Source organism: Ambystoma mexicanum, chromosome 1p (genome assembly GCF_040938575.1).
Source record: "Ambystoma mexicanum isolate Mex_15411 chromosome 1p, UKY_AmexF1_1, whole genome shotgun sequence".
NCBI lineage: Eukaryota > Metazoa > Chordata > Amphibia > Caudata > Ambystomatidae > Ambystoma > Ambystoma mexicanum.
This window is the reverse complement of record NC_090921.1, coordinates 238,354,911-238,371,927: the sequence shown is the minus strand read 5'-3', so window position 1 is coordinate 238,371,927 and position 17,017 is coordinate 238,354,911. Positions and strand designations below refer to the sequence as shown.

The following is a 17,017-nucleotide window of genomic DNA, read 5'->3' as shown; positions in this document are numbered from 1 at the left end:
CGACTAGCAGGGAGGTAGCGTGGCCGAGCGGTCTAAGGCGCTGGATTAAGGCTCCAGTCTCTTCGGAGGCGTGGGTTCAAATCCCACCGCTGCCACTTTTCCTGGCCTTGCATTTTAAAGAAGAACGTAACGTTGACCTCTTCCTTCATTAGTGCCACCTCTGTCGCAATGAGCAAGCGGATGGTATGCCACACCCTGCAGGAAAAAGGTTTCGCTTCTGACGTCTTGCTTTTCTGGACATCCAGTCTCAAGTTTCCCATCTGGAACGGCGCTCCCTGCTGCTTTGTGAAGGCTTGCTGCAAGAGCCTTCGAAACCCAGGAGCTCTTGCGTTGAGCTGTGACGCGTCCTGGGAAGACCTCCCGTTGCAGCGGAATGAGCCCCACTTCCAGGGCGTGCTGGTAGCAAATTTCCCACAGCCCACAGGGAGCAAACGATCCCAGGTGTGATGTATCACCAGGAGAGGCTGAGATGAGAGTAAGGGTTCACGCGTGTGCCCGGACCGAGGTTAATGATGGGATTAGAGCTAGGGTTAGATGCAGGGAAAGAGTGAGAGTTATAATTAGGGATAAAGCTAACAGGTGATCATTACTCGTCATGTAACATGATACAAAGGGTCAGAAGAGGAACTGATTCAGGGTTACAATTTGGACTTCGCAGACAACAGGAGCACTAAATGGTGCTGAGGGGGACTCAATAAAGTGGACCGGCCGCCTAATGTAAGCAATTGTGCACAAATATTGTACGATGACTAGCGTTGCCGGTGCTTTTTTCTTAAAGAGTCAGTTCTTGGCACCCATTCCCTACTTGACTCAGCCTAATCTTCAAGAATATTTGTCAAGAACTAAAAAAAATCCAGAAAAGGTTTAACCTCCCCGTCGGGGAATTGAACCCCGGTCTCCCGCGTGACAGGCGGGGATACTGACCACTATACTAACGAGGAGACGTGAGGGCATGAAATGAACAGCTGCTGATGTCTGCACAGCATCCAGCGACCACCTAGCTGGCCTAGGGGGGTCTCATTTTCCCCCGTCAAACGGCTTGCCCGATCTAAGGCTAATTTCTTTCTTTTTATCGGCACCAGGCTTAAAACTCAGTTTAAGGCGATAGTTCCGGGCTATGTTTGACTCCAGAGTTGAATCTGTCATCCCGCATTTCCTCAGCAAATCAAGCTACCCATCTCAAGTCTCATGAGCTGAGGGCGGCAAAGTCCCTGTGGGCTTAGGACAGTCAAAGAAACCCCTGGGCTGCATGCTAAGCCCCTTTTCGGCTTCACTTTCCGAATCCTGCCCTAGCTTGCGATTAGTTTTTTTCTCACTTCTTGCCCCCATCTCCCACCTTGCCTCATGGTCTCCCCTCCTCTGCGCACCTGACAGTTTGCCTGCCCTTCCATTGCCTGTCTCCAGACTTTCCAAGGAGAAAAGGCAAAGCACTAAAGCGGGCCGGGCAACGGGTCAAGTTCCGCTTTCGGCGACTAGCAGGGAGGTAGCGTGGCCGAGCGGTCTAAGGCGCTGGATTAAGGCTCCAGTCTCTTCGGAGGCGTGGGTTCAAATCCCACCGCTGCCACTTTTCCTGGCCTTGCATTTTAAAGAAGAACGTAACGTTGACCTCTTCCTTCATTAGTGCCACCTCTGTCGCAATGAGCAAGCGGATGGTATGCCACACCCTGCAGGAAAAAGGTTTCGCTTCTGACGTCTTGCTTTTCTGGACATCCAGTCTCAAGTTTCCCATCTGGAACGGCGCTCCCTGCTGCTTTGTGAAGGCTTGCTGCAAGAGCCTTCGAAACCCAGGAGCTCTTGCGTTGAGCTGTGACGCGTCCTGGGAAGACCTCCCGTTGCAGCGGAATGAGCCCCACTTCCAGGGCGTGCTGGTAGCAAATTTCCCACAGCCCACAGGGAGCAAACGATCCCAGGTGTGATGTATCACCAGGAGAGGCTGAGATGAGAGTAAGGGTTCACGCGTGTGCCCGGACCGAGGTTAATGATGGGATTAGAGCTAGGGTTAGATGCAGGGAAAGAGTGAGAGTTATAATTAGGGATAAAGCTAACAGGTGATCATTACTCGTCATGTAACATGATACAAAGGGTCAGAAGAGGAACTGATTCAGGGTTACAATTTGGACTTCGCAGACAACAGGAGCACTAAATGGTGCTGAGGGGGACTCAATAAAGTGGACCGGCCGCCTAATGTAAGCAATTGTGCACAAATATTGTACGATGACTAGCGTTGCCGGTGCTTTTTTCTTAAAGAGTCAGTTCTTGGCACCCATTCCCTACTTGACTCAGCCTAATCTTCAAGAATATTTGTCAAGAACTAAAAAAAATCCAGAAAAGGTTTAACCTCCCCGTCGGGGAATTGAACCCCGGTCTCCCGCGTGACAGGCGGGGATACTGACCACTATACTAACGAGGAGACGTGAGGGCATGAAATGAACAGCTGCTGATGTCTGCACAGCATCCAGCGACCACCTAGCTGGCCTAGGGGGTCTCATTTTCCCCCGTCAAACGGCTTGCCCGATCTAAGGCTAATTTCTTTCTTTTTATCGGCACCAGGCTTAAAACTCAGTTTAAGGCGATAGTTCCGGGCTATGTTTGACTCCAGAGTTGAATCTGTCATCCCGCATTTCCTCAGCAAATCAAGCTACCCATCTCAAGTCTCATGAGCTGAGGACGGCAAAGTCCCTGTGGGCTTAGGACAGTCAAAGAAACCCCTGGGCTGCATGCTAAGCCCCTTTTCGGCTTCACTTTCCGAATCCTGCCCTAGCTTGCGATTAGTTTTTTTCTTACTTCTTGCCCCCATCTCCCACCTTGCCTCATGGTCTCCCCTCCTCTGCGCACCTGACAGTTTGCCTGCCCTTCCACTGCCTGTCTCCAGACTTTCCAAGGAGAAAAGGCAAAACACTAAAGCGGGCCGGGCAACGGGTCAAGTTCCGCTTTCGGCGACTAGCAGGGAGGTAGCGTGGCCGAGCGGTCTAAGGCGCTGGATTAAGGCTCCAGTCTCTTCGGAGGCGTGGGTTCAAATCCCACCGCTGCCACTTTTCCTGGCCTTGCATTTTAAAGAAGAACGTAACGTTGACCTCTTCCTTCATTAGTGCCACCTCTGTCGCAATGAGCAAGCGGATGGTATGCCACACCCTGCAGGAAAAAGGTTTCGCTTCTGACGTCTTGCTTTTCTGGACATCCAGTCTCAAGTTTCCCATCTGGAACGGCGCTCCCTGCTGCTTTGTGAAGGCTTGCTGCAAGAGCCTTCGAAACCCAGGAGCTCTTGCGTTGAGCTGTGACGCGTCCTGGGAAGACCTCCCGTTGCAGCGGAATGAGCCCCACTTCCAGGGCGTGCTGGTAGCAAATTTCCCACAGCCCACAGGGAGCAAACGATCCCAGGTGTGATGTATCACCAGGAGAGGCTGAGATGAGAGTAGGGGTTCACGCGTGTGCCCGGACCGAGGTTAATGATGGGATTAGAGCTAGGGTTAGATGCAGGGAAAGAGTGAGAGTTATAATTAGGGATAAAGCTAACAGGTGATCATTACTCGTCATGTAACATGATACAAAGGGTCAGAAGAGGAACTGATTCAGGGTTACAATTTGGACTTCGCAGACAACAGGAGCACTAAATGGTGCTGAGGGGGACTCAATAAAGTGGACCGGCCGCCTAATGTAAGCAATTGTGCACAAATATTGTACGATGACTAGCGTTGCCGGTGCTTTTTTCTTAAAGAGTCAGTTCTTGGCACCCATTCCCTACTTGACTCAGCCTAATCTTCAAGAATATTTGTCAAGAACTAAAAAAAATCCAGAAAAGGTTTAACCTCCCCGTCGGGGAATTGAACCCCGGTCTCCCGCGTGACAGGCGGAGATACTGACCACTATACTAACGAGGAGACGTGAGGGCATGAAATGAACAGCTGCTGATGTCTGCACAGCATCCAGCGACCACCTAGCTGGCCTAGGGGGGTCTCATTTTCCCCCGTCAAACGGCTTGCCCGATCTAAGGCTAATTTCTTTCTTTTTATCGGCACCAGGCTTAAAACTCAGTTTAAGGCGATAGTTCCGGGCTATGTTTGACTCCAGAGTTGAATCTGTCATCCCGCATTTCCTCAGCAAATCAAGCTACCCATCTCAAGTCTCATGAGCTGAGGACGGCAAAGTCCCTGTGGGCTTAGGACAGTCAAAGAAACCCCTGGGCTGCATGCTAAGCCCCTTTTCGGCTTCACTTTCCGAATCCTGCCCTAGCTTGCGATTAGTTTTTTTCTCACTTCTTGCCCCCATCTCCCACCTTGCCTCATGGTCTCCCCTCCTCTGCGCACCTGACAGTTTGCCTGCCCTTCCACTGCCTGTCTCCAGACTTTCCAAGGAGAAAAGGCAAAGCACTAAAGCGGGCCGGGCAACGGGTCAAGTTCCGCTTTCGGCGACTAGCAGGGAGGTAGCGTGGCCGAGCGGTCTAAGGCGCTGGATTAAGGCTCCAGTCTCTTCGGAGGCGTGGGTTCAAATCCCACCGCTGCCACTTTTCCTGGCCTTGCATTTTAAAGAAGAACGTAACGTTGACCTCTTCCTTCATTAGTGCCACCTCTGTCGCAATGAGCAAGCGGATGGTATGCCACACCCTGCAGGAAAAAGGTTTCGCTTCTGACGTCTTGCTTTTCTGGACATCCAGTCTCAAGTTTCCCATCTGGAACGGCGCTCCCTGCTGCTTTGTGAAGGCTTGCTGCAAGAGCCTTCGAAACCCAGGAGCTCTTGCGTTGAGCTGTGACGCGTCCTGGGAAGACCTCCCGTTGCAGCGGAATGAGCCCCACTTCCAGGGCGTGCTGGTAGCAAATTTCCCACAGCCCACAGGGAGCAAACGATCCCAGGTGTGATGTATCACCAGGAGAGGCTGAGATGAGAGTAAGGGTTCACGCGTGTGCCCGGACCGAGGTTAATGATGGGATTAGAGCTAGGGTTAGATGCAGGGAAAGAGTGAGAGTTATAATTAGGGATAAAGCTAACAGGTGATCATTACTCGTCATGTAACATGATACAAAGGGTCAGAAGAGGAACTGATTCAGGGTTACAATTTGGACTTCGCAGACAACAGGAGCACTAAATGGTGCTGAGGGGGACTCAATAAAGTGGACCGGCCGCCTAATGTAAGCAATTGTGCACAAATATTGTACGATGACTAGCGTTGCCGGTGCTTTTTTCTTAAAGAGTCAGTTCTTAGCACCCATTCCCTACTTGACTCAGCCTAATCTTCAAGAATATTTGTCAAGAACTAAAAAAAATCCAGAAAAGGTTTAACCTCCCCGTCGGGGAATTGAACCCCGGTCTCCCGCAGGCGGGGATACTGACCACTATACTAACGAGGAGACGTGAGGGCATGAAATGAACAGCTGCTGATGTCTGCACAGCATCCAGCGACCACCTAGCTGGCCTAGGGGGTCTCATTTTCCCCCGTCAAACGGCTTGCCCGATCTAAGGCTAATTTCTTTCTTTTTATCGGCACCAGGCTTAAAACTCAGTTTAAGGCGATAGTTCCGGGCTATGTTTGACTCCAGAGTTGAATCTGTCATCCCGCATTTCCTCAGCAAATCAAGCTACCCATCTCAAGTCTCATGAGCTGAGGACGGCAAAGTCCCTGTGGGCTTAGGACAGTCAAAGAAACCCCTGGGCTGCATGCTAAGCCCCTTTTCGGCTTCACTTTCCGAATCCTGCCCTAGCTTGCGATTAGTTTTTTTCTCACTTCTTGCCCCCATCTCCCACCTTGCCTCATGGTCTCCCCTCCTCTGCGCACCTGACAGTTTGCCTGCCCTTCCACTGCCTGTCTCCAGACTTTCCAAGGAGAAAAGGCAAAGCACTAAAGCGGGCCGGGCAACGGGTCAAGTTCCGCTTTCGGTGACTAGCAGGGAGGTAGCGTGGCCGAGCGGTCTAAGGCGCTGGATTAAGGCTCCAGTCTCTTCGGAGGCGTGGGTTCAAATCCCACCGCTGCCACTTTTCCTGGCCTTGCATTTTAAAGAAGAACGTAACGTTGACCTCTTCCTTCATTAGTGCCACCTCTGTCGCAATGAGCAAGCGGATGGTATGCCACACCCTGCAGGAAAAAGGTTTCGCTTCTGACGTCTTGCTTTTCTGGACATCCAGTCTCAAGTTTACCATCTGGAACGGCGCTCCCTGCTGCTTTGTGAAGGCTTGCTGCAAGAGCCTTCGAAACCCAGGAGCTCTTGCGTTGAGCTGTGACGCGTCCTGGGAAGACCTCCCGTTGCAGCGGAATGAGCCCCACTTCCAGGGCGTGCTGGTAGCAAATTTCCCACAGCCCACAGGGAGCAAACGATCCCAGGTGTGATGTATCACCAGGAGAGGCTGAGATGAGAGTAAGGGTTCACGCGTGTGCCCGGACCGAGGTTAATGATGGGATTAGAGCTAGGGTTAGATGCAGGGAAAGAGTGAGAGTTATAATTAGGGATAAAGCTAACAGGTGATCATTACTCGTCATGTAACATGATACAAAGGGTCAGAAGAGGAACTGATTCAGGGTTACAATTTGGACTTCGCAGACAACAGGAGCACTAAATGGTGCTGAGGGGGACTCAATAAAGTGGACCGGCCGCCTAATGTAAGCAATTGTGCACAAATATTGTACGATGACTAGCGTTGCCGGTGCTTTTTTCTTAAAGAGTCAGTTCTTGGCACCCATTCCCTACTTGACTCAGCCTAATCTTCAAGAATATTTGTCAAGAACTAAAAAAAATCCAGAAAAGGTTTAACCTCCCCGTCGGGGAATTGAACCCCGGTCTCCCGCGTGACAGGCGGGGATACTGACCACTATACTAACGAGGAGACGTGAGGGCATGAAATGAACAGCTGCTGATGTCTGCACAGCATCCAGCGACCACCTAGCTGGCCTAGGGGGTCTCATTTTCCCCCGTCAAACGGCTTGCCCGATCTAAGGCTAATTTCTTTCTTTTTATCGGCACCAGGCTTAAAACTCAGTTTAAGGCGATAGTTCCGGGCTATGTTTGACTCCAGAGTTGAATCTGTCATCCCGCATTTCCTCAGCAAATCAAGCTACCCATCTCAAGTCTCATGAGCTGAGGACGGCAAAGTCCCTGTGGGCTTAGGACAGTCAAAGAAACCCCTGGGCTGCATGCTAAGCCCCTTTTCGGCTTCACTTTCCGAATCCTGCCCTAGCTTGCGATTAGTTTTTTTCTTACTTCTTGCCCCCATCTCCCACCTTGCCTCATGGTCTCCCCTCCTCTGCGCACCTGACAGTTTGCCTGCCCTTCCACTGCCTGTCTCCAGACTTTCCAAGGAGAAAAGGCAAAACACTAAAGCGGGCCGGGCAACGGGTCAAGTTCCGCTTTCGGCGACTAGCAGGGAGGTAGCGTGGCCGAGCGGTCTAAGGCGCTGGATTAAGGCTCCAGTCTCTTCGGAGGCGTGGGTTCAAATCCCACCGCTGCCACTTTTCCTGGCCTTGCATTTTAAAGAAGAACGTAACGTTGACCTCTTCCTTCATTAGTGCCACCTCTGTCGCAATGAGCAAGCGGATGGTATGCCACACCCTGCAGGAAAAAGGTTTCGCTTCTGACGTCTTGCTTTTCTGGACATCCAGTCTCAAGTTTCCCATCTGGAACGGCGCTCCCTGCTGCTTTGTGAAGGCTTGCTGCAAGAGCCTTCGAAACCCAGGAGCTCTTGCGTTGAGCTGTGACACGTCCTGGGAAGACCTCCCGTTGCAGCGGAATGAGCCCCACTTCCAGGGCGTGCTGGTAGCAAATTTCCCACAGCCCACAGGGAGCAAACGATCCCAGGTGTGATGTATCACCAGGAGAGGCTGAGATGAGAGTAAGGGTTCACGCGTGTGCCCGGACCGAGGTTAATGATGGGATTAGAGCTAGGGTTAGATGCAGGGAAAGAGTGAGAGTTATAATTAGGGATAAAGCTAACAGGTGATCATTACTCGTCATGTAACATGATACAAAGGGTCAGAAGAGGAACTGATTCAGGGTTACAATTTGGACTTCGCAGACAACAGGAGCACTAAATGGTGCTGAGGGGGACTCAATAAAGTGGACCGGCCGCCTAATGTAAGCAATTGTGCACAAATATTGTACGATGACTAGCGTTGCCGGTGCTTTTTTCTTAAAGAGTCAGTTCTTGGCACCCATTCCCTACTTGACTCAGCCTAATCTTCAAGAATATTTGTCAAGAACTAAAAAAAATCCAGAAAAGGTTTAACCTCCCCGTCGGGGAATTGAACCCCGGTCTCCCACGTGACAGGCGGGGATACTGACCACTATACTAACGAGGAGACGTGAGGGCATGAAATGAACAGCTGCTGATGTCTGCACAGCATCCAGCGACCACCTAGCTGGCCTAGGGGGTCTCATTTTCCCCCGTCAAACGGCTTGCCCGATCTAAGGCTAATTTCTTTCTTTTTATCGGCACCAGGCTTAAAACTCAGTTTAAGGCGATAGTTCCGGGCTATGTTTGACTCCAGAGTTGAATCTGTCATCCCGCATTTCCTCAGCAAATCAAGCTACCCATCTCAAGTCTCATGAGCTGAGGACGGCAAAGTCCCTGTGGGCTTAGGACAGTCAAAGAAACCCCTGGGCTGCATGCTAAGCCCCTTTTCGGCTTCACTTTCCGAATCCTGCCCTAGCTTGCGATTAGTTTTTTTCTTACTTCTTGCCCCCATCTCCCACCTTGCCTCATGGTCTCCCCTCCTCTGCGCACCTGACAGTTTGCCTGCCCTTCCACTGCCTGTCTCCAGACTTTCCAAGGAGAAAAGGCAAAGCACTAAAGCGGGCCGGGCAACGGGTCAAGTTCCGCTTTCGGCGACTAGCAGGGAGGTAGCGTGGCCGAGCGGTCTAAGGCGCTGGATTAAGGCTCCAGTCTCTTCGGAGGCGTGGGTTCAAATCCCACCGCTGCCACTTTTCCTGGCCTTGCATTTTAAAGAAGAACGTAACGTTGACCTCTTCCTTCATTAGTGCCACCTCTGTCGCAATGAGCAAGCGGATGGTATGCCACACCCTGCAGGAAAAAGGTTTCGCTTCTGACGTCTTGCTTTTCTGGACATCCAGTCTCAAGTTTCCCATCTGGAACGGCGCTCCCTGCTGCTTTGTGAAGGCTTGCTGCAAGAGCCTTCGAAACCCAGGAGCTCTTGCGTTGAGCTGTGACGCGTCCTGGGAAGACCTCCCGTTGCAGCGGAATGAGCCCCACTTCCAGGGCGTGCTGGTAGCAAATTTCCCACAGCCCACAGGGAGCAAACGATCCCAGGTGTGATGTATCACCAGGAGAGGCTGAGATGAGAGTAGGGGTTCACGCGTGTGCCCGGACCGAGGTTAATGATGGGATTAGAGCTAGGGTTAGATGCAGGGAAAGAGTGAGAGTTATAATTAGGGATAAAGCTAACAGGTGATCATTACTCGTCATGTAACATGATACAAAGGGTCAGAAGAGGAACTGATTCAGGGTTACAATTTGGACTTCGCAGACAACAGGAGCACTAAATGGTGCTGAGGGGGACTCAATAAAGTGGACCGGCCGCCTAATGTAAGCAATTGTGCACAAATATTGTACGATGACTAGCGTTGCCGGTGCTTTTTTCTTAAAGAGTCAGTTCTTGGCACCCATTCCCTACTTGACTCAGCCTAATCTTCAAGAATATTTGTCAAGAACTAAAAAAAATCCAGAAAAGGTTTAACCTCCCCGTCGGGGAATTGAACCCCGGTCTCCCGCGTGACAGGCGGGGATACTGACCACTATACTAACGAGGAGACGTGAGGGCATGAAATGAACAGCTGCTGATGTCTGCACAGCATCCAGCGACCACCTAGCTGGCCTAGGGGGGTCTCATTTTCCCCCGTCAAACGGCTTGCCCGATCTAAGGCTAATTTCTTTCTTTTTATCGGCACCAGGCTTAAAACTCAGTTTAAGGTGATAGTTCCGGGCTATGTTTGACTCCAGAGTTGAATCTGTCATCCCGCATTTCCTCAGCAAATCAAGCTACCCATCTCAAGTCTCATGAGCTGAGGACGGCAAAGTCCCTGTGGGCTTAGGACAGTCAAAGAAACCCCTGGGCTGCATGCTAAGCCCCTTTTCGGCTTCACTTTCCGAATCCTGCCCTAGCTTGCGATTAGTTTTTTTCTCACTTCTTGCCCCCATCTCCCACCTTGCCTCATGGTCTCCCCTCCTCTGCGCACCTGACAGTTTGCCTGCCCTTCCACTGCCTGTCTCCAGACTTTCCAAGGAGAAAAGGCAAAGCACTAAAGCGGGCCGGGCAACGGGTCAAGTTCCGCTTTCGGCGACTAGCAGGGAGGTAGCGTGGCCGAGCGGTCTAAGGCGCTGGATTAAGGCTCCAGTCTCTTCGGAGGCGTGGGTTCAAATCCCACCGCTGCCACTTTTCCTGGCCTTGCATTTTAAAGAAGAACGTAACGTTGACCTCTTCCTTCATTAGTGCCACCTCTGTCGCAATGAGCAAGCGGATGGTATGCCACACCCTGCAGGAAAAAGGTTTCGCTTCTGACGTCTTGCTTTTCTGGACATCCAGTCTCAAGTTTCCCATCTGGAACGGCGCTCCCTGCTGCTTTGTGAAGGCTTGCTGCAAGAGCCTTCGAAACCCAGGAGCTCTTGCGTTGAGCTGTGACGCGTCCTGGGAAGACCTCCCGTTGCAGCGGAATGAGCCCCACTTCCAGGGCGTGCTGGTAGCAAATTTCCCACAGCCCACAGGGAGCAAACGATCCCAGGTGTGATGTATCACCAGGAGAGGCTGAGATGAGAGTAAGGGTTCACGCGTGTGCCCGGACCGAGGTTAATGATGGGATTAGAGCTAGGGTTAGATGCAGGGAAAGAGTGAGAGTTATAATTAGGGATAAAGCTAACAGGTGATCATTACTCGTCATGTAACATGATACAAAGGGTCAGAAGAGGAACTGATTCAGGGTTACAATTTGGACTTCGCAGACAACAGGAGCACTAAATGGTGCTGAGGGGGACTCAATAAAGTGGACCGGCCGCCTAATGTAAGCAATTGTGCACAAATATTGTACGATGACTAGCGTTGCCGGTGCTTTTTTCTTAAAGAGTCAGTTCTTGGCACCCATTCCCTACTTGACTCAGCCTAATCTTCAAGAATATTTGTCAAGAACTAAAAAAAATCCAGAAAAGGTTTAACCTCCCCGTCGGGGAATTGAACCCCGGTCTCCCGCGTGACGGGGATACTGACCACTATACTAACGAGGAGACGTGAGGGCATGAAATGAACAGCTGCTGATGTCTGCACAGCATCCAGCGACCACCTAGCTGGCCTAGGGGGTCTCATTTTCCCCCGTCAAACGGCTTGCCCGATCTAAGGCTAATTTCTTTCTTTTTATCGGCACCAGGCTTAAAACTCAGTTTAAGGCGATAGTTCCGGGCTATGTTTGACTCCAGAGTTGAATCTGTCATCCCGCATTTCCTCAGCAAATCAAGCTACCCATCTCAAGTCTCATGAGCTGAGGACGGCAAAGTCCCTGTGGGCTTAGGACAGTCAAAGAAACCCCTGGGCTGCATGCTAAGCCCCTTTTCGGCTTCACTTTCCGAATCCTGCCCTAGCTTGCGATTAGTTTTTTTCTTACTTCTTGCCCCCATCTCCCACCTTGCCTCATGGTCTCCCCTCCTCTGCGCACCTGACAGTTTGCCTGCCCTTCCACTGCCTGTCTCCAGACTTTCCAAGGAGAAAAGGCAAAACACTAAAGCGGGCCGGGCAACGGGTCAAGTTCCGCTTTCGGCGACTAGCAGGGAGGTAGCGTGGCCGAGCGGTCTAAGGTGCTGGATTAAGGCTCCAGTCTCTTCGGAGGCGTGGGTTCAAATCCCACCGCTGCCACTTTTCCTGGCCTTGCATTTTAAAGAAGAACGTAACGTTGACCTCTTCCTTCATTAGTGCCACCTCTGTCGCAATGAGCAAGCGGATGGTATGCCACACCCTGCAGGAAAAAGGTTTCGCTTCTGACGTCTTGCTTTTCTGGACATCCAGTCTCAAGTTTCCCATCTGGAACGGCGCTCCCTGCTGCTTTGTGAAGGCTTGCTGCAAGAGCCTTCGAAACCCAGGAGCTCTTGCGTTGAGCTGTGACGCGTCCTGGGAAGACCTCCCGTTGCAGCGGAATGAGCCCCACTTCCAGGGCGTGCTGGTAGCAAATTTCCCACAGCCCACAGGGAGCAAACGATCCCAGGTGTGATGTATCACCAGGAGAGGCTGAGATGAGAGTAGGGGTTCACGCGTGTGCCCGGACCGAGGTTAATGATGGGATTAGAGCTAGGGTTAGATGCAGGGAAAGAGTGAGAGTTATAATTAGGGATAAAGCTAACAGGTGATCATTACTCGTCATGTAACATGATACAAAGGGTCAGAAGAGGAACTGATTCAGGGTTACAATTTGGACTTCGCAGACAACAGGAGCACTAAATGGTGCTGAGGGGGACTCAATAAAGTGGACCGGCCGCCTAATGTAAGCAATTGTGCACAAATATTGTACGATGACTAGCGTTGCCGGTGCTTTTTTCTTAAAGAGTCAGTTCTTGGCACCCATTCCCTACTTGACTCAGCCTAATCTTCAAGAATATTTGTCAAGTACTAAAAAAAATCCAGAAAAGGTTTAACCTCCCCGTCGGTCTCCCGCGTGACAGGCGGGGATACTGACCACTATACTAACGAGGAGACGTGAGGGCATGAAATGAACAGCTGCTGATGTCTGCACAGCATCCAGCGACCACCTAGCTGGCCTAGGGGGGTCTCATTTTCCCCCGTCAAACGGCTTGCCCGATCTAAGGCTAATTTCTTTCTTTTTATCGGCACCAGGCTTAAAACTCAGTTTAAGGCGATAGTTCCGGGCTATGTTTGACTCCAGAGTTGAATCTGTCATCCCGCATTTCCTCAGCAAATCAAGCTACCCATCTCAAGTCTCATGAGCTGAGGACGGCAAAGTCCCTGTGGGCTTAGGACAGTCAAAGAAACCCCTGGGCTGCATGCTAAGCCCCTTTTCGGCTTCACTTTCCGAATCCTGCCCTAGCTTGCGATTAGTTTTTTTCTCACTTCTTGCCCCCATCTCCCACCTTGCCTCATGGTCTCCCCTCCTCTGCGCACCTGACAGTTTGCCTGCCCTTCCACTGCCTGTCTCCAGACTTTCCAAGGAGAAAAGGCAAAGCACTAAAGCGGGCCGGGCAACGGGTCAAGTTCCGCTTTCGGCGACTAGCAGGGAGGTAGCGTGGCCGAGCGGTCTAAGGCGCTGGATTAAGGCTCCAGTCTCTTCGGAGGCGTGGGTTCAAATCCCACCGCTGCCACTTTTCCTGGCCTTGCATTTTAAAGAAGAACGTAACGTTGACCTCTTCCTTCATTAGTGCCACCTCTGTCGCAATGAGCAAGCGGATGGTATGCCACACCCTGCAGGAAAAAGGTTTCGCTTCTGACGTCTTGCTTTTCTGGACATCCAGTCTCAAGTTTCCCATCTGGAACGGCGCTCCCTGCTGCTTTGTGAAGGCTTGCTGCAAGAGCCTTCGAAACCCAGGAGCTCTTGCGTTGAGCTGTGACGCGTCCTGGGAAGACCTCCCGTTGCAGCGGAATGAGCCCCACTTCCAGGGCGTGCTGGTAGCAAATTTCCCACAGCCCACAGGGAGCAAACGATCCCAGGTGTGATGTATCACCAGGAGAGGCTGAGATGAGAGTAAGGGTTCACGCGTGTGCCCGGACCGAGGTTAATGATGGGATTAGAGCTAGGGTTAGATGCAGGGAAAGAGTGAGAGTTATAATTAGGGATAAAGCTAACAGGTGATCATTACTCGTCATGTAACATGATACAAAGGGTCAGAAGAGGAACTGATTCAGGGTTACAATTTGGACTTCGCAGACAACAGGAGCACTAAATGGTGCTGAGGGGGACTCAATAAAGTGGACCGGCCGCCTAATGTAAGCAATTGTGCACAAATATTGTACGATGACTAGCGTTGCCGGTGCTTTTTTCTTAAAGAGTCAGTTCTTGGCACCCATTCCCTACTTGACTCAGCCTAATCTTCAAGAATATTTGTCAAGAACTAAAAAAAATCCAGAAAAGGTTTAACCTCCCCGTCGGGGAATTGAACCCCGGTCTCCCGCGTGACAGGCGGGGATACTGACCACTATACTAACGAGGAGACGTGAGGGCATGAAATGAACAGCTGCTGATGTCTGCACAGCATCCAGCGACCACCTAGCTGGCCTAGGGGGTCTCATTTTCCCCCGTCAAACGGCTTGCCCAATCTAAGGCTAATTTCTTTCTTTTTATCGGCACCAGGCTTAAAACTCAGTTTAAGGCGATAGTTCCGGGCTATGTTTGACTCCAGAGTTGAATCTGTCATCCCGCATTTCCTCAGCAAATCAAGCTACCCATCTCAAGTCTCATGAGCTGAGGACGGCAAAGTCCCTGTGGGCTTAGGACAGTCAAAGAAACCCCTGGGCTGCATGCTAAGCCCCTTTTCGGCTTCACTTTCCGAATCCTGCCCTAGCTTGCGATTAGTTTTTTTCTTACTTCTTGCCCCCATCTCCCACCTTGCCTCATGGTCTCCCCTCCTCTGCGCACCTGACAGTTTGCCTGCCCTTCCACTGCCTGTCTCCAGACTTTCCAAGGAGAAAAGGCAAAGCACTAAAGCGGGCCGGGCAACGGGTCAAGTTCCGCTTTCGGCGACTAGCAGGGAGGTAGCGTGGCCGAGCGGTCTAAGGCGCTGGATTAAGGCTCCAGTCTCTTCGGAGGCGTGGGTTCAAATCCCACCGCTGCCACTTTTCCTGGCCTTGCATTTTAAAGAAGAACGTAACGTTGACCTCTTCCTTCATTAGTGCCACCTCTGTCGCAATGAGCAAGCGGATGGTATGCCACACCCTGCAGGAAAAAGGTTTCGCTTCTGACGTCTTGCTTTTCTGGACATCCAGCCCACAGGGAGCAAACGATCCCAGGTGTGATGTATCACCAGGAGAGGCTGAGATGAGAGTAGGGGTTCACGCGTGTGCCCGGACCGAGGTTAATGATGGGATTAGAGCTAGGGTTAGATGCAGGGAAAGAGTGAGAGTTATAATTAGGGATAAAGCTAACAGGTGATCATTACTCGTCATGTAACATGATACAAAGGGTCAGAAGAGGAACTGATTCAGGGTTACAATTTGGACTTCGCAGACAACAGGAGCACTAAATGGTGCTGAGGGGGACTCAATAAAGTGGACCGGCCGCCTAATGTAAGCAATTGTGCACAAATATTGTACGATGACTAGCGTTGCCGGTGCTTTTTTCTTAAAGAGTCAGTTCTTGGCACCCATTCCCTACTTGACTCAGCCTAATCTTCAAGAATATTTGTCAAGAACTAAAAAAAATCCAGAAAAGGTTTAACCTCCCCGTCGGGGAATTGAACCCCGGTCTCCCGCGTGACAGGCGGGGATACTGACCACTATACTAACGAGGAGACGTGAGGGCATGAAATGAACAGCTGCTGATGTCTGCACAGCATCCAGCGACCACCTAGCTGGCCTAGGGGGGTCTCATTTTCCCCCGTCAAACGGCTTGCCCGATCTAAGGCTAATTTCTTTCTTTTTATCGGCACCAGGCTTAAAACTCAGTTTAAGGCGATAGTTCCGGGCTATGTTTGACTCCAGAGTTGAATCTGTCATCCCGCATTTCCTCAGCAAATCAAGCTACCCATCTCAAGTCTCATGAGCTGAGGACGGCAAAGTCCCTGTGGGCTTAGGACAGTCAAAGAAACCCCTGGGCTGCATGCTAAGCCCCTTTTCGGCTTCACTTTCCGAATCCTGCCCTAGCTTGCGATTAGTTTTTTTCTTACTTCTTGCCCCCATCTCCCACCTTGCCTCATGGTCTCCCCTCCTCTGCGCACCTGACAGTTTGCCTGCCCTTCCACTGCCTGTCTCCAGACTTTCCAAGGAGAAAAGGCAAAGCACTAAAGCGGGCCGGGCAACGGGTCAAGTTCCGCTTTCGGCGACTAGCAGGGAGGTAGCGTGGCCGAGCGGTCTAAGGCGCTGGATTAAGGCTCCAGTCTCTTCGGAGGCGTGGGTTCAAATCCCACCGCTGCCACTTTTCCTGGCCTTGCATTTTAAAGAAGAACGTAACGTTGACCTCTTCCTTCATTAGTGCCACCTCTGTCGCAATGAGCAAGCGGATGGTATGCCACACCCTGCAGGAAAAAGGTTTCGCTTCTGACGTCTTGCTTTTCTGGACATCCAGTCTCAAGTTTCCCATCTGGAACGGCGCTCCCTGCTGCTTTGTGAAGGCTTGCTGCAAGAGCCTTCGAAACCCAGGAGCTCTTGCGTTGAGCTGTGACGCGTCCTGGGAAGACCTCCCGTTGCAGCGGAATGAGCCCCACTTCCAGGGCGTGCTGGTAGCAAATTTCCCACAGCCCACAGGGAGCAAACGATCCCAGGTGTGATGTATCACCAGGAGAGGCTGAGATGAGAGTAAGGGTTCACGCGTGTGCCCGGACCGAGGTTAATGATGGGATTAGAGCTAGGGTTAGATGCAGGGAAAGAGTGAGAGTTATAATTAGGGATAAAGCTAACAGGTGATCATTACTCGTCATGTAACATGATACAAAGGGTCAGAAGAGGAACTGATTCAGGGTTACAATTTGGACTTCGCAGACAACAGGAGCACTAAATGGTGCTGAGGGGGACTCAATAAAGTGGACCGGCCGCCTAATGTAAGCAATTGTGCACAAATATTGTACGATGACTAGCGTTGCCGGTGCTTTTTTCTTAAAGAGTCAGTTCTTGGCACCCATTCCCTACTTGACTCAGCCTAATCTTCAAGAATATTTGTCAAGAACTAAAAAAAATCCAGAAAAGGTTTAACCTCCCCGTCGGGGAATTGAACCCCGGTCTCCCGCGTGACAGGCAGGGATACTGACCACTATACTAACGAGGAGACGTGAGGGCATGAAATGAACAGCTGCTGATGTCTGCACAGCATCCAGCGACCACCTAGCTGGCCTAGGGGGTCTCATTTTCCCCCGTCAAACGGCTTGCCCGATCTAAGGCTAATTT

The 17,017-nt window shown here is 51.3% G+C and overlaps 6 non-coding genes across 6 annotated transcripts; all 6 read right to left on the bottom strand.

The window, feature by feature from the left end:
* Positions 1 to 869: 869 nt before the first annotated feature.
* Positions 870 to 941, bottom strand: TRNAD-GUC (transfer RNA aspartic acid (anticodon GUC)). The gene has a single exon. It is a non-coding gene; the product is annotated as a tRNA-Asp (tRNA).
* Positions 942 to 2,338: 1,397 nt separating this feature from the next.
* TRNAD-GUC (transfer RNA aspartic acid (anticodon GUC)) lies at positions 2,339 to 2,410 on the bottom strand. Its single transcript has one exon. It is a non-coding gene; the product is annotated as a tRNA-Asp (tRNA).
* A 4,328-nt stretch (positions 2,411 to 6,738) lies between these two features.
* TRNAD-GUC (transfer RNA aspartic acid (anticodon GUC)) lies at positions 6,739 to 6,810 on the bottom strand. Its single transcript has one exon. It is a non-coding gene; the product is annotated as a tRNA-Asp (tRNA).
* Positions 6,811 to 9,674: 2,864 nt separating this feature from the next.
* TRNAD-GUC (transfer RNA aspartic acid (anticodon GUC)) lies at positions 9,675 to 9,746 on the bottom strand. The gene has a single exon. It is a non-coding gene; the product is annotated as a tRNA-Asp (tRNA).
* Positions 9,747 to 14,061: 4,315 nt separating this feature from the next.
* Positions 14,062 to 14,133, bottom strand: TRNAD-GUC (transfer RNA aspartic acid (anticodon GUC)). The gene has a single exon. It is a non-coding gene; the product is annotated as a tRNA-Asp (tRNA).
* A 1,224-nt stretch (positions 14,134 to 15,357) lies between these two features.
* TRNAD-GUC (transfer RNA aspartic acid (anticodon GUC)) lies at positions 15,358 to 15,429 on the bottom strand. Its single transcript has one exon. It is a non-coding gene; the product is annotated as a tRNA-Asp (tRNA).
* Positions 15,430 to 17,017: the final 1,588 nt, after the last annotated feature.